This window comes from Perognathus longimembris, chromosome 18 (genome assembly GCF_023159225.1).
Source record: "Perognathus longimembris pacificus isolate PPM17 chromosome 18, ASM2315922v1, whole genome shotgun sequence".
NCBI classification, from domain to species: Eukaryota; Metazoa; Chordata; class Mammalia; order Rodentia; family Heteromyidae; genus Perognathus; species Perognathus longimembris.
The window spans coordinates 41,491,665-41,506,370 of NC_063178.1; the positions used below are offsets into that span (position 1 = coordinate 41,491,665).

The 14,706-nt window shown below is 45.5% G+C and overlaps 1 pseudogene; it reads right to left on the reverse strand.

Moving 5' to 3' along the window:
• Window positions 1–14,706, reverse strand: part of LOC125366980 — a 39,959-nt pseudogene that overhangs the window by 9,266 nt on the left and 15,987 nt on the right.

The following is a 14,706-nucleotide window of genomic DNA, read 5'->3' on the forward strand; positions in this document are numbered from 1 at the left end:
GGCAGGTCCCCTCTTTGCCCGGCACTCACACGTGTCCCCACAGTCCCTCCGCCCGTTGCAGGGCCATGGCTGAGGGCCACAAGGAGCCAGTGCAGAGCCACAGTCCTGGGGAGACACAGCCCCGGTCAGCAGCCCCCCTCGGTTGTCTGGGGGTGGGGGGGGGAGAAGGGGGGCTGAAACACATGGTAAGACACTTCCCACCACCGGGCTATGGGTTCTATACGATGCCAACGCAGATGAAAAACTAGGATGAAACATTATACACACACACACACGTATCTATCATAACTAACCTACTGAGGAACTGCGATTACATCGAGGAAACAAAAGCAAAACTCTACATTACAAACACTAACCTGCCATGTCCAACACAGACCCCAGCAAATGAACCATCATCTCCTCGCAAGTACTCAGAAGAGGGGAGGCACATGGATACACCTGCTTGCTCTTTTGGATAAACTCATGACCCCTCCATACTGAGTGATTTCAGGTCACATGCTAGCAGTGGGTTCAAGTCCAGGATGCACCGTAGGTGTTGCGGCAGCTTTTGTAAATGCCACGGTGCCCACCAAGTAAGCTGTTCAGCTCTTCAAAGCACATGTTCCAACAGGACGTGGAAGACACAGCTATCACGGTCCAACTCTGGTAAGCCTGCTCCTACAATGGAAATAGCTGGTCACAGTTTGACTTTCAGCAGCCTCCTATAAATAGATCTGTGTCCAATGCAGCTAGGAGCAGCTTTCTGGACCATGATTATATTCATGTGTTTTTTCTAGTGCTTTCTTGGTGTTTCTAGAGGAAGCGTGTGGTATGTCTGTGACCCGCAATGAGCTCTCCATGCCTTGTGCAGCCACAGAGGTGGCTCTGACCACGGAGCAAAACGATCTGAACGCCAGGAGCTGGTGGCTCAGGCCTGTAACTCCAGCTACTCAAGAGGCCAAGAGCTGAGGAGCCGGGTTTGGCATTAGCCAAGAGAAAAGCTCCACGAGACATTGATCTCCAATTAGCCAGCAAAAAGCTGGAAGTGGAGGTATGGCAGCTCAAGGGGTAGAGTGCCCGCCTCGAGTGAGAAAGTGAAGTGATAGCTTGAAGCCCTGAAACCAAGCTCCAGTACCAGCACACACACACACACACACACACACACACACACACACACACACAGAAAAAATTAAAACTGCATCTTTGTTCAATGTGCGTGTGTTTCGATCGGTTGCATAGCATGCGCATTGTATGAAGTATCACAGATAATTTAAATAACGTGCAAAGCAAGAGGTGGACAGGTACACATAAATCTCACGCATTCCACACAGAGGACTTGAGCAGCCCCAGGTTCGAGACTCCCGAAGAGATGCTGCACCGGGGCTCCTGTGGGCGCTGAGGGTGACCACGCTCAGGTAGTTTTCTGAAGAATGCATGTGCTACCTTCTCTTCGGTGCCGTCTCTGCAGTCTGGGTCTCCATCACAGAACCGCCCCATCAGGACGCATTCTCCACTCCCTGGGCAGCTCTCCTGCCTGGGCGGGCACTCTGGGGGCCGGGCTGCAATCCCAGCCATCACAGTGCAGAGAGGAAGAGATGCACTGGCCATTCTCGCAGTGAAATTCAGAGGGGCCGCATTTTTCATGAACTGAAAAAGGTAAAGCCCTAGGTAAGCGCATGGGCATGAAACAAGTCCACAAGTCCATGATGAAACGATTTGGCCCCTCCCAGGTGGCAGGGGGGGAAAGGGGTAGTGAGTCCTGGCAGGTGGCAAGGCAGGAGTGAGGTTCAAGGACCTCCACAGGATCCCATCTCCCACCGAGGAATCAGCTCTCATTTCAACTGCAAAATCCACTCTGTGTACCCAGGAAACAGGGCTTGAAAGACATTGAGGGGAAGAGGTGCAGAAGAGCCCTGGCAAAGGAAGAGTAAGGACTATCATCTGAGATCATTTTTTACCTATAAAGTAAGACAAACGTCCACAACAGCCAACACATCCTGCTATGTAGGGTCTTGGACTCAATGCCTACAGATGGATTGATTTTATTTAAGGGGGAAAGAAGAGGCAAATGGCAGCGGCTCATGCCTGTCATCCTAGCTACTTTGCAGGCTACGATCTGAGGACCAAAAGTTAGAGCCAGCCCAAGTGGGTCAGTCCATGAGGCTCTTATCTCCAATACCCTTCCAACAAAAGCCAGAGGTAGAGCTGTGGCTTACGTGGTAGAGTGCTAGCCTTGAACAGAAAAGCTCAGGACAGCACCCAGACCCTGAGTTGAAGCTTCAGGATGAGCATTAAAACGGAAAGGGAGGGAGGGAGGGAGGGAGGGAGGGAGGGAGGGAGGGAGGGAGGGAGGAAGGGAGGGAGGGAGGGAAGGAGAGAGGAAGGGAGGGAAGGAGAGAGGGAGGGAGGGAAGGAGAGAGGGAGGGAGGGAAGGAGAGAGGGAGGGAGGGAAGGAGAGAGGGAGGGAGGGAGGGAAGGAGAGAGGAAGAGAGGGAAAGAGAGAAGGAGAGAGGGAGGGAGGGAAGGAGGGAAGGAGGCGGGAGAGAAGGTGGGGAGGAGGGAAGCAGGGGAAGAGGGAGGGAAAAGAAAAGGGGGAGGGAGGGAGGGAGGGAGGGAGGGAGGGAGGCAAAGGTCAGGTTTTGGAAAAGCTATAAACATATATTTAAAAAGAAATGATACCTTGAACTCCCCCCTCCTTTGCTCTTGTATCTCTTGCCTCCTATCTTTGAACCCAAGTGCAGTCAAAACGCTGGCCATGCAGCCCCCCCGCCCCGCCTCCCATTCAAATCTACCCTGGCACTTTACCCAGTTCAATTCTTAAGATCTTCTCTTCTACCCTGGCCCCACGAGGTAATGCAAGCCTTTGAAATATCTCATTAGTAAGAAGAAAAATCAGATATGTTCTATCAAGGAGGTGGCGCATCATGTAAAAAGACCGAGGGCCAACATTTAACTCTTCATGATGTGGCCTTCTAACGCAACAAGAAATAATTGTGGAAAGAAGACTGGTTTTCCACTCATGGAAATATACATTCTTTTTCTTTTTAAAAGTCGTTTTAATCAAGTAGTCATACACAGGAGATCCAATTCCAGAAGTCAGGTTATGAGTACAACGCATGGTGGCCATCGCTACCTTCCCATCATTATTCCTTTTTCCCAGTTTCCCTAGTCTCAAGTGTTGTATTCTCAATTTTTGTATCACGTCCACTGGATTGAGTGTCTGTACTTTCCCTCCCCAAATCCCTCCATTCCTGCCCTTCCCTCTCATCACTCCCACCTTCTAGTACACGTTTCAGCTTCCTGATGTGCAATTTTTTTTAATAGTTGATGACTTTTTTTCCATTCTTGTTTTAAAAGGGCTGTTGTTTGGTGTGATCTCTAAGAACTCTGTAATTCAAATCCTTTCCTCAGTGGATCTCCAATATCTGTGGGGTCCCTATTTTCATATTCAACTGCTCACTAACATTCCTTTGTAACCCCAAATCAATACACTGCACTATCACGACCATTTGCAGGTGTACCTAAACTACTCAAGTCACTCAGTGTGTGTGTTCCCAGGTGGAGTCAAATGAAGCCTCCTTGTGTCAGAAGATGGTAACCAAATGTCCCTTTTGTAATCTGTTTAGGACCACACTTTGGGTATTTTTGCACTGTTTGGTAATAATGCTGTGTAAAATGGCCTCTACACAACTGAAGTGTTGTCTAGTCCTCCTAAGCACAGGAAGGAAGTGATGGGTCTTAGGGGAAAAAAAACTCCACATTTTTGTCAGATAAGCTATTAAGCATGAGTTATAGTGTTTTTCAGTTCAATATTAATGAATCAAGAGATACACATGTATGTGACATCCTTAAAGCAAAACACAGATGTATACAATTGGGTGATCTATTTAATGATTAACAAAAACATTACAGCCCATGTCTCACATGAAGCCAGCCTTGAATTTTTCAAGAGCAGTTGTTCAATACCTGCTGACTCCACATTCACGATCTTTACAGAAAGTAAAATGCCACAAATAAGAAGAGTCAGATACAGAGGGGCTCGAACACTCCCAGGAAGCCCAGCGGAACTTACGGCATCCGTGCTCGTCGCTTTTGTCAGAACAGTCGGGGTTCCCATCACATAGCCAGCCCTTGGGGACACAGCGGGTTTGGTTGTCGCAGAGCAGGGAACATTCTTCGGTGGGCTTCCAGCAGCCCAGCTCATCAAACCCATCTGAGCACTGCGGATCCCCGTCACAGTGCAATTCCTCTGCGATGCACCTGCTTCCATCCAGAAGACCCTGTCCAGATACTGGAAGCATCAGTCATATGGAAAATTCAATACTAGATAAACTAACTTTGTTTTATTTGTGCATGTGTTTACTTTTCTTTCTTGTCAGTCATGAGGCTTGAACTCGGCCTGGGTGCTGTCCCCGAGCTCTTCGCTAAAGGCTAGCACTCTACCACTTTGAGCCAGAGTGCCATTTCTGCTTTTCTGGTGGTTAATTCTAGATACAAGTCCCATGGACTTTCCTGTGTGGGCTGGCTTTGAACTGTGATCCTCAGATCTCCTGAGTAACTAGGATTGTAGGAGTGAGCCACCAGTACCTGCCGATCAACGTACTCTTGTTCCGGGATCTCATGATCAAACTGAAATCATTGGATCCCAATGGTAGCACCGAATCGATTTGTAAACTAGAAACTTAACTAAGTCATTGAAATGAGGCCCCATGTGTGTGGTTACGCATTAGACCACTGCCCACTGCTAGAAGTGAGCTCCGGAGGAAAGTGCAGCTCAGCCCAGAGAAAGGCAAACACTGAAACACTTAGCAAGCCTGACAGAGCAAGAAGGCAGGAGGTAAGCCCACGGCTTGAGTGGGAGTCATGGGTATTCACACCTTGCATTCTGACAGGACGTGGCTCTTGCTAGTGCTGATGAGCTGGGGAGAGTGGGTGTGACTGGGATTAAGTCAACGCTTGCAAGTCTTACCACACACCATGTTCTTGGCAGGAGGCTGGGGACCCGGGGGAGGGTGACAGAACTGGTCAGTGGCAGAGCTGGGAACAGTGTTCTTCATCGGAGCCGTCCTGACACTCTCGTTTACCACCGCAGAGGGACTCGTGAGGCATGCATCCAGTCCCATTTCCACAGAGGACCTCGGACCAGGTGCAGAGCACAGGAAGCGGAGGAGGGAGCAAGAGAGGGGGGAGGGGGGCAGGGGCTGCTTCCACATCCACAGCTTCTAGAGCAAACTGTTGCTTTGGCAAATCAGTGGAGGATGGTGCCCATACCACGCGTGCTCCTCCACCCCCACCCTCCATTCGTCTCCAGAAAGCCTGCTTGTGGCTGTGTGTGGACATGACTCCACTGTATAAGAAGAAAATGACACCAACCTGAACATCCTGACCTGTGTTCAAACTGATACAGTAGGCCACTGGCTGGGAATGGGGACGAGTTGCCTTCACACTGCTGTGTGGCTCTGCCATGTGACCCCCCTCTGCCATGTGACCCCTCTCTGCTGTGTGATCACCCTTCTGCCATGTGACCCCCCTCTGCCCCATGACCCCCCTCTGCCCCGTGACCCCTCTCTGGCTCTGTGCTCTCTCATTCTGTGGTGGTCTAGGACAAGGCATAAAACACACTCATTTGTTGCGATGCTTAAATTGCACCACTGAATGTTATCAATTAGTGCCTCTCCCCTGCTTTATAGCAGCTGGATAGATGGGTTAGAATAATTAAAGTAGGGTTTATTCACTTTATTAACATACTTTACTAAATAAGAAATGCACCCTTATACCTAAAGCTTACCCAACTAGTGAGCCAAAAAGCAAGGCCGTTAGACAAGAATGAGCCAGGAGAGGCTGATGGCGTCTTAGGTACCACGCTCTCTGGCTTCTATTCCTCCTGAGCATGGCCGGCTGCTTCTGCCAACAAACACGCTGGCACCTGTGGTATGAACGCCTCTTTCTGCTCATGATCCAAGATTGGATGCTTTGGGCTCTGTGCCAAAGGCTTATATGAAAAAAAGATAAGTAAAGCCAGCTTTGAGCAGATTCATCTGAACTGCTCTGACACAACTTCAACAGATGGGAGAGTGCTACTCTTCCTGGGGTACAGTGAGTACCCCTAATCCAAACGTCTAAAACCCCCTAGTACCCCCAAACTAGAGATTTTGTGGTTGCCTGCTTGAAGCTACAACAGAAAATTCTACTCCTGATCTCATGGAACAGGTCACAGGGAAAAATGAGAGCCCAAACTATTGCACTGAGATTGCTTCAGGCGGAGTGTATGCAGGGTATAGGAAACATAAATGAGTTTCGTGGCTATACTTGGGACCTAGACCCAAAATATTTCATTGTGTGTAAACAGATAGTCCCCAATTCAAAGCAGTCCTGTTGCCAAGCATTTTTGGAAAATGACATAGCTGTACCTAGAAGTGTCACCGAGTTCCCTCCAAGATGTAACTTGCTATGTGTTCCATGAAAAAACAAACAAGGGGTAGGGTTCTTTTGTAAACCAAGTGAGAAACTTTCTTATATGCGTTGCTGCTAGACCAAGTGCCTTAGAGTGTGCTAATATGCAAAGCAAAAGGTGCTGTGATATGAAAAGTTCTGAGAGTCCTGCCACAAGCCACATCATTTGGCCACCTTGAAAAATGTGTTAGGTTCTTATATTTCCAGAATATGGGAAAATGAGGGATATGGCCTGCTGAATTATGGCATGGGACAACTGCAAAGACAGACTTACAGATTCTCAGTATCCTATGGTTCGAAAGACACACTGAAAGGGGCACTGCGGAGCAGAATGGCGAAAAAATAACCCAACAAAGGAAGACTCGCCTCACACCTCCTGGTCCTCTGCCAAGAGGATCATCTTCCTGATGTGTGGCTCCTTTAACACAGACAAGGGCTCCAGCGTCTTCCTGCTCCACAGCACCAGATCTGTCCCGTCCACTGTCACCAGGTAGGGCTCGTGGGCTGCCACCATCCCGACGCTCCAGCTCCAGTACTTGCTCAGAGAGAACATTCTGTTCTTCAGAAGACTCAGACTTTGCAAGCCTAAGGAAGAGCCAGGTCTCAGAAGAGGATGCTGAATACGGGGCCTGGGGCTAGGATGAGGGTACACTGGAATGCGTGTGTGGGTTCCGGCTAAGTGGGGTTCAGAGACCAAAACTGAACAGAAGCAAAGGCTCTTCCTAGGCTGGGAATATGGCCTAGTGGTAGAGAGCTCACCTTGTGTACATGAAGCCCTGGGTTCGATTCCCCAACACCACATATATAGGAAATGGCCAGAAGTGGCGCTGTGGCTCAAGTGGTAGAGTGCTAGCCTTGAGCAAAAAGAAGCCAGGGACAGTGCTCAGGCCCTGAGTTCAAGGCCCAGGACTGGCAAAAAACAAAACAAAACAAAGGCTCTTCCTATCACGCTTTGTAGATTTTGGTTATGTATGTAAATAAGGCTCAGTAAAGTGTCATACACCTCAGAGAAGAAGGGGCCATGGACTGCCATTCGGCTATATAAGATGTGTACTAAACACACGGGGTCACCAGCATGTAGCAGCAGGCCTCCAGGATGGCTTCTGGGGAAGAAAATAAGCAAATTCACCTGCACAGGTGTAACCTGTTCCAATGGTCGAGTTCTAAAGGCACCTCTGGTACCTTGTTTGCCATGGAAGTTTTTTCCCATTATTCCTCTTTGTAGAAGTAGAAACAAATTCTAAATATAACAAAAGTTGGGCTGGGGATATAGCCTAGTGGCAAGAGTGCCTGCCTCGGATACACGAGGCCCTAGGTTCGATTCCCCAGCACCACATATGCAGAAAACGGCCAGAAGCGGCGCTGTGGCTCAAGTGGCAGAGTGCTAGCCTTGAGCTGGAAGAAGCCAGGGACAGTGCTCAGGCCCTGAGTCCAAGGCCCAGGACTGGCCAAAAAAAAAAACAAAAAACAAACAAAAAACAATAAATATAACAAAAGCGATTAAGTACATTCAAAAAAGTTTTTTTTTTAAAGTACATTACTTACAAGGTTTTCTACATTATGAATCCCATAGTAAACTTTTAGACAGGAGATGAGTTTGAGTTAAGTGATTTATCTAAATGTTAATTAATTGATTTGATAATTACATATTGTATGCATGTGTCAAAATATCATGCTATGCCCCATAAGGACGCATGGTTATTGTGTCAGTTAAAAATTAGATAGATATGCCCAGTAGAGCCAAAAAAAAGTAATAAGAAATGTGAAAGGAATGTGAAAGGATTAGAAGTCCCACACTAAAATCAAGGCTCTGTTCGGAGCTTGCTCACCTTCCATACTTCTGCCTTCTGTACTCATGGTCCAGCACTTACCCAATGTTTTGGTGACCCAGAGGAGACTGGCTGAGCCCAAATCTAAGGCCATCTGGGGGTCCGCCATCCAGGTGCCCCTCTGGACCTCCTGCCTGTGTCTGCCATCAAGCGTCATGCTCTGTAGGAGCTTCCCGCTCTCCACCCAGTACAGACAGGGCCCTCCTGGGCCAGTGGAGCAGCAGCTGCAGTATACTGCCACGCATGCCACAGAGGGGCTGTGTGTCCCCGCCAGGCATCCTGGTTTTCTGGATAGTACCTCGATCACAGGGAGGCCAGTACAGGTTCCCAGTTGCTATGTCCACATTTGCTGAGAAGACTGTAGGAGGATCAGTAGCAGCTCCATTAGTAAAAGGTTTCAAGTGCCTTCCCACAAGAGCTCAAACTGGATCAAGGGGAGAAGACAGACAAGAGAGGCAGAAAGGATGTGAAAGCCAGTAGCTCTCCTTGACAAGATGCTTATGGATGGTCCACTCTCTTGCCATAGGCATTCCTTAGATCCTCATAGCCACCTACAGATGGATGTTTACATTCAGTGAAAGCTTGCATTTGAACACATATCTACTTCCCTCCCTCTTACGGGTAAATACGGAAACCAATCACTTACATGCCAAGCAAGTAAGAACTGAGATGGTCAGAGGAAGGCCAAGAGCAGGCCAGTGACCCCACGACAGTGCGTGGAAGGTCACCGGCACAGGCAGTGAGAATATTTATGACTAGAAGACGGGAGTATAATAGGGAACAAGTGTATGAAAAGCCAGGGAACCATTTTCAGATGTAAGAATTGAGTCAGGCACCAACCTTTAAACTACTCTTACTGCTCCTACTACGCCCGCTCAGCTACTCCAGTGCCAGCTGGAACTGTGGCCATCTTGCATGACGCTTGAGGACAATACCAAGCTGTCAAGCCAAAGTGCCTGCTCCGTATGGGAGGCGTCAACTTCCACACTTATTTCTTGAAATGCACATTCAATACACAGAGCTTTGCTCTTGCCGATTGTTTTGAGGATTAGTGTTAGAACATATAAAATACTGAGAAAAGAGTCTGTTGTTTTCAGCAAGGTATTGAATCTAAGCTGCACAGTACCCAGTACTAAGTTCAGGAATGCTGTAAGCAGGCTGGGCAATAGAGACAAATAAATAAATTATACTGACTTACTAAAAGTACTAAACATACAACTTGGAGCTTGTTTTCCTCTATGTTTCTAATGTAGGTTCACAAGTCCATACCCAAAATCCTTGGGAGCATACGCAAAGGGAGAAGGGATATTTGCATGTACATAATCCAATATCTTTACAAGATGAGATCAATAGTTAAACACAAACTTCATTATGTCTCATCATTCCCCATACAAATAGGCAGAATATATTTTTATACAATATTTTCAACACACTGGTACTTTGCAGCTTAACACAAGTTCAAGGGTGGCATTTCCCATCTATCACATCCGACGGGGTTCATAGACTTTCAGGTTGTGTGTTTTTGGAGTACAGGGTTTTGGATTTGAGCTGCTCAATCTGCTGCCCATACTCTAGTTTTTGGTATTAATTGAATCTATACAGTAGAGCTCTGCTACCACTTCCCAACTCAGTATTTCATCATGCCACACCTGAGCTTGCAAGCTGACATTGTGCGACTATTTACACCATGAAAGTTGCAAGTACTGCAAATCAAGGGGTGGTTGTTTTGTGTATGTTTTTTTTCTTTCCACATCAGGAATTGGCAAGTAATTGCCCTTGTACCAAATCTGGATTGTTGCCTGCTTTGAGATATATGTTTGGTGGAACCTATCCAATTATGTATCCATTATCTCTGACTACTTTCTTGATAAAATAGCAGAGTGGCGACCACAATGGAAATAATGACTATTGAGTCTTTTATACAAAAAATAATTGCCAATGCCTAGTCTTGACATACAAAAGTGATGAAATGTTACAGATTAATCATAATGTATTGTGTGTACAGCCATTGACTTAAATACCACAAAAAAATCAAGGGCATTTTTTCTAGTATTTGAAATGTATTATCTCATTCAGAAAATAAGTAATTTATGCCATGGATTGAGCAATTCTAACAAGTCTTCATCACTTTACCTTTGTATGACTTATATAAGCAAAAGGATCAAACTACACTGGTGTCAAAACAATAGTTTATTATTGTTGTTGTTATTTTCAACATACTATGTGATATTATTCCTTTTTCTTTTGTTTTTCTTCCCTATGGTATAACCCCTGTTGTTTGTCACTGTGTTTGATTTTGGTACCCTGGGTATTGTATATTCATTTATCTGAATTAGGGAAGGGAAGAGGAATATCAAAATGGTGAGACAAAGGGTAAAAAGCAAACTAATGCAACAGCAATACTTACAGGATAATATGTTGTAAACTAACGTTACAATTCGGTGTGAGGAGGAATTGGGGAGGAGGGAAGGTGGGAGAAAAATGAAGGAGGAGGTAACAAGTTTGACAAGAAATGTACTCACTGCCTTAGGTATGTAACTGTAACCCCTCTGTACAGCACCTTGACAAAAATGCACTCATCCAATGACTTCTCTACCTGATTCAATCATGAGGAGATACTTACTCATAGATTGTTAAATTCCAACTATATATTAACTTCCAATCCAAGAATTCAATATAAAAAAGGATTTTGACCATGCAGTGGTGGCACTTGTAATTTTTACTCAGAAAGCCGAGAGCTGAGGATTGAAGTTCAAAGCCAGTCCAAGCAGAAAAACCTGTGAGACCCTTATCTTCAGTTAACCAGCAAAAAACTAGAGGTGTAGTTCAAGTGGTAAAGTGCCAGCACTGAGTGAAAAAGCCAAGCGAAAGCTTGAGGTCCTGAGTTCCAGTCCCAGTACCAGAATAAAAACACAAATGAAAAATATGTTTGTCAAAAATCATCTAAATAGCCAGGCATTGGTGGCTCTTGCCTGTAATCATGATTTAAGGCCAGCCTTAGCAGAAAAGTCCACTCAACGCCATCTCCAAAACCACCAACAAAAAGCAGAGCTAGCTAGGGATGTCGCTCAAGTGGTAGACCATTAACCTGACAAAGACGGGGTCCTGAGTTCAAAGCCCCCTCCTGACAAGAACTAAATTGTTGAAACAATAATGAAGATTTTACAATAAAGAAAATCATGTGTTTTGTTATTTGCAGCAAGTGCTTACCAGCAGTAAACCTTATAATAAGCATATGCCAAGTTCTGTATGCACACTTTTTCCTCAATGTGTTAGAAAGTTACTCATCACCATGACACAATATCTGGGGCCTGCATACTGGGCCTTAGGGTGCAAACATTTCTGTACTATCCTTTGGATTTGCATACAGGAAGAACTTCCACAGAATCAAACTCCGCATTTCTCTTCATGTCTGTGAAATCACTCGTGCCTAGGCGAGTTGACAAGTCTAAGATTGCCAAATTAGTAAGAATAGCTGTCTCTCCTCTATTTGGCTCTACCATCTACAGAGAATGCATATATTCATCTGTTACCGATTTAATCAAAATCTTTAACAGATTCAAGGTTGAAAGTCCAATTGCCAGGATCACAGAACGTTCTCAACGCTATACCGGTTCTTAAAGACAGAGTTAATTTCTAAAATAGAATTTAGAATCCCTCGTGTTTTTGACTAGGAATTAAATCTGAAAAATTTGGCCTCCGTTTTCAACATGAAGGGCTGGAAGGACGTATGACTCAAGTGGTAGAACAGTTGAGTTCAAACCCTAATACAGCACCCCCCCCCAATCAACCTGAAGACAAGATTGATATACACAAATTAAAACATTAGCATCAACACACTTGGATGAATAAATAAGCTAAGAAGGCCATCAAGGCTAGGAATGTGGCTTAGTGGTAGAGTGCTTGCCTAGCATGCATGAAGCCCTGGGTTCGATTTCTCAGCACCACATACACAGTAAAAGCTTGAAGTGGCGCTGTGGTTCAAGTGGTAAAATGCTAGCCTTGAGCAAAAAAAAAAGCTTAAGGACAGTGCCCAGGCCCTGAGTTCAAGCCCTAAAACTTGCAAAAAAAAAAGGGGGGGGGGCAATCACCATCTAGAACAAGTCTAGAGAATAGCGGTGATACTGCTTGCTTTTGTCAAGGTTTTAACCATTACAGTGCTTGGATCTTGAATGTTCTTGGAAGACTCATGTGTTGCTATTGGTCAGTGGTGGAACTTTGAAGAGGTGGGGTCCGGTGGCTGGTTTGCAGGTCACCGGAGCTGTGCATGGCTTTGAAAGGGATTGTGGAGATCCAGCCCCTTCCTTTCTCTCTTTTCCTCCTTGGCCATGAGGTGAGCAGTTTTAAGTTTATTCCATCATGTGTGTCCTGTCATTGTCATAGCAACCCCCCCCCCCCAGCCCAAAGCAATGCATCTGAACAAAGGAGGGTAGTCCTAAAAGAGGATCACAGGGCTTGATAGCTATGTGCAGATGATCATAGAAAATGATGCTTATCGAAATGAACTCCAAGAAATGGAAACAAGAGGTTTTCTATTGTACTGTCTGCTGTCCTGGTTTCTCCCTTTTGTCTCTGTTTTTTATTTCTTTATCCTTTGTCTTGTATGTAAGTTTATCTGATTCGGGGAGGGGAAGGGAAAGCACAGAAACAGTGCAGCAGTGACACTCACTAGAAACTATGATGAAATTGAACCATACAACTTGGGGGGAGGATGGTGGGGAGGGGAAAAACTGGGAGAAAATGAGGGAAGAGGTGACACTGTTCAAAAAGAAATGTACTCAATACCCGACTTATGTAATGTACCCGACTCTGTACATTACTTTAACAATAAGAACATGGTCTTGTTCTCTTCTAACTCTTCCTCTTTGCAAGTTGATCATCTCCATGACTTATTGTAGTAAGAGGAAGCTGACTATCACGGCCACCAAGGCTCAGCACTCCACACTAAATCCAGCTCAGGCGAAATCATCAACCTTTTACATATCCTTGAGATAATAATTGAAACACTGAAACCAGTTAGCAACATCAGCCAGATGGGAGGAGCCAGCCTACTGAAGGGGAAAGATATTCTCACTCATGGGTCTCCCTAGACAGCTGTCCCGTGGCTGTGCGGTACCTGAGGCCATGCCTGCCCCTTTCAGTTTCTCCTGAGTATTTTCCACGCCAAAGATTGAGAGCATCTGCCTCCCACGCATGTGGTCTCCCACTAGGATCTGGACAGGTTACACTGCATGGGACGGTGGCTCAGGGACCTGCAGGCCTAATGATACTCCTTGCCATAAAACCTGTCCTTCACATTTGGGAGACTACCCAGGGTACAGATACCTAGGAATCCAAGCACTCACCCCAGAGCTCAAGGCTCAGCTTTCTTTTCTAAAGAAGTTTGCGTTTTGGATGAGTACAGAAAATGGAAGGATGGACTGTGGCTTTTCATAGCGTGGGAGGGAAGAGAAAGTATATATTAGCATATTAAGAAAATGTTTTTGCTAGTTGTCTTTGAAATTTTCATTGCAAACTGTTTCTATATTAGTGTAAGAAAAATCTGCAATGCAAAATTGAAGAACGAAAGGCCCTTTTCCATCCTCCCCTGACTTAAAGCCAGAAAAACTTTCAAACCTATTACTACATCTCAAGGAGTCTCTAAATCATAACCTGATGATCTGCACTAGCCACCGAAGAGAACCGGTAAATCACGAACATTTGTCATTTAAGTGAACTAAGGCCATCCTTTGTTATGAAAGATTGTTCAGATCAGAGTAGACAAAGTTTCTTAGCACTAGGTATTTTAGAATCAGAAAACCAAAGAGATGGGGAAAGAAGATGGCCACCGTGACCTACCTGTATGCTCAGTCCAGATCTCCAGCATTTGTCCTGAGTTCCCAGTTGAGTAGACCAGATGTCCCTGGGCATTTGTCCAATAAATCAGGTTCTTTTTCCAGTTAATATCCAATAAATAGATGGTCTCAGGATGCTCTTGAATTAGTTTTTTTCTATAGCAGATCCCATAGAGCCAACTTTCAATAAGTACAGATGTTTACCTGAGGAAAACACAAGTTTTAACTCCGTGAAGGAAAAGGAGAGGTTTTCCAAACAAGCTGATAGTCCCTTCCTTTTTGTTTTTATTAATTGCATAAGGGGGTTTCATTGTGACATTTCCATGCACGTACAAATTATTCCAGTCAATCTTACCTCCATCATTCTCTCTTACCCCTTCTCATATCACTCTCTCTTATATTCTTAAGACAAGTTCAACATGTGTAATTGTTCCCTCCATTCAACCTGACGGTATTCATCTTCATCCCCTACACTTTGGGAGTCCAACCACTCCCAACCCACAGGTATAATCCCACACCCACAGAGCACATTTTAGTTTACTGTGAATCATTACTTTGTGGTGTGTACTAAAATTGTACTGTAGGGTTTCGCCATGGCATTTTAGATTTAC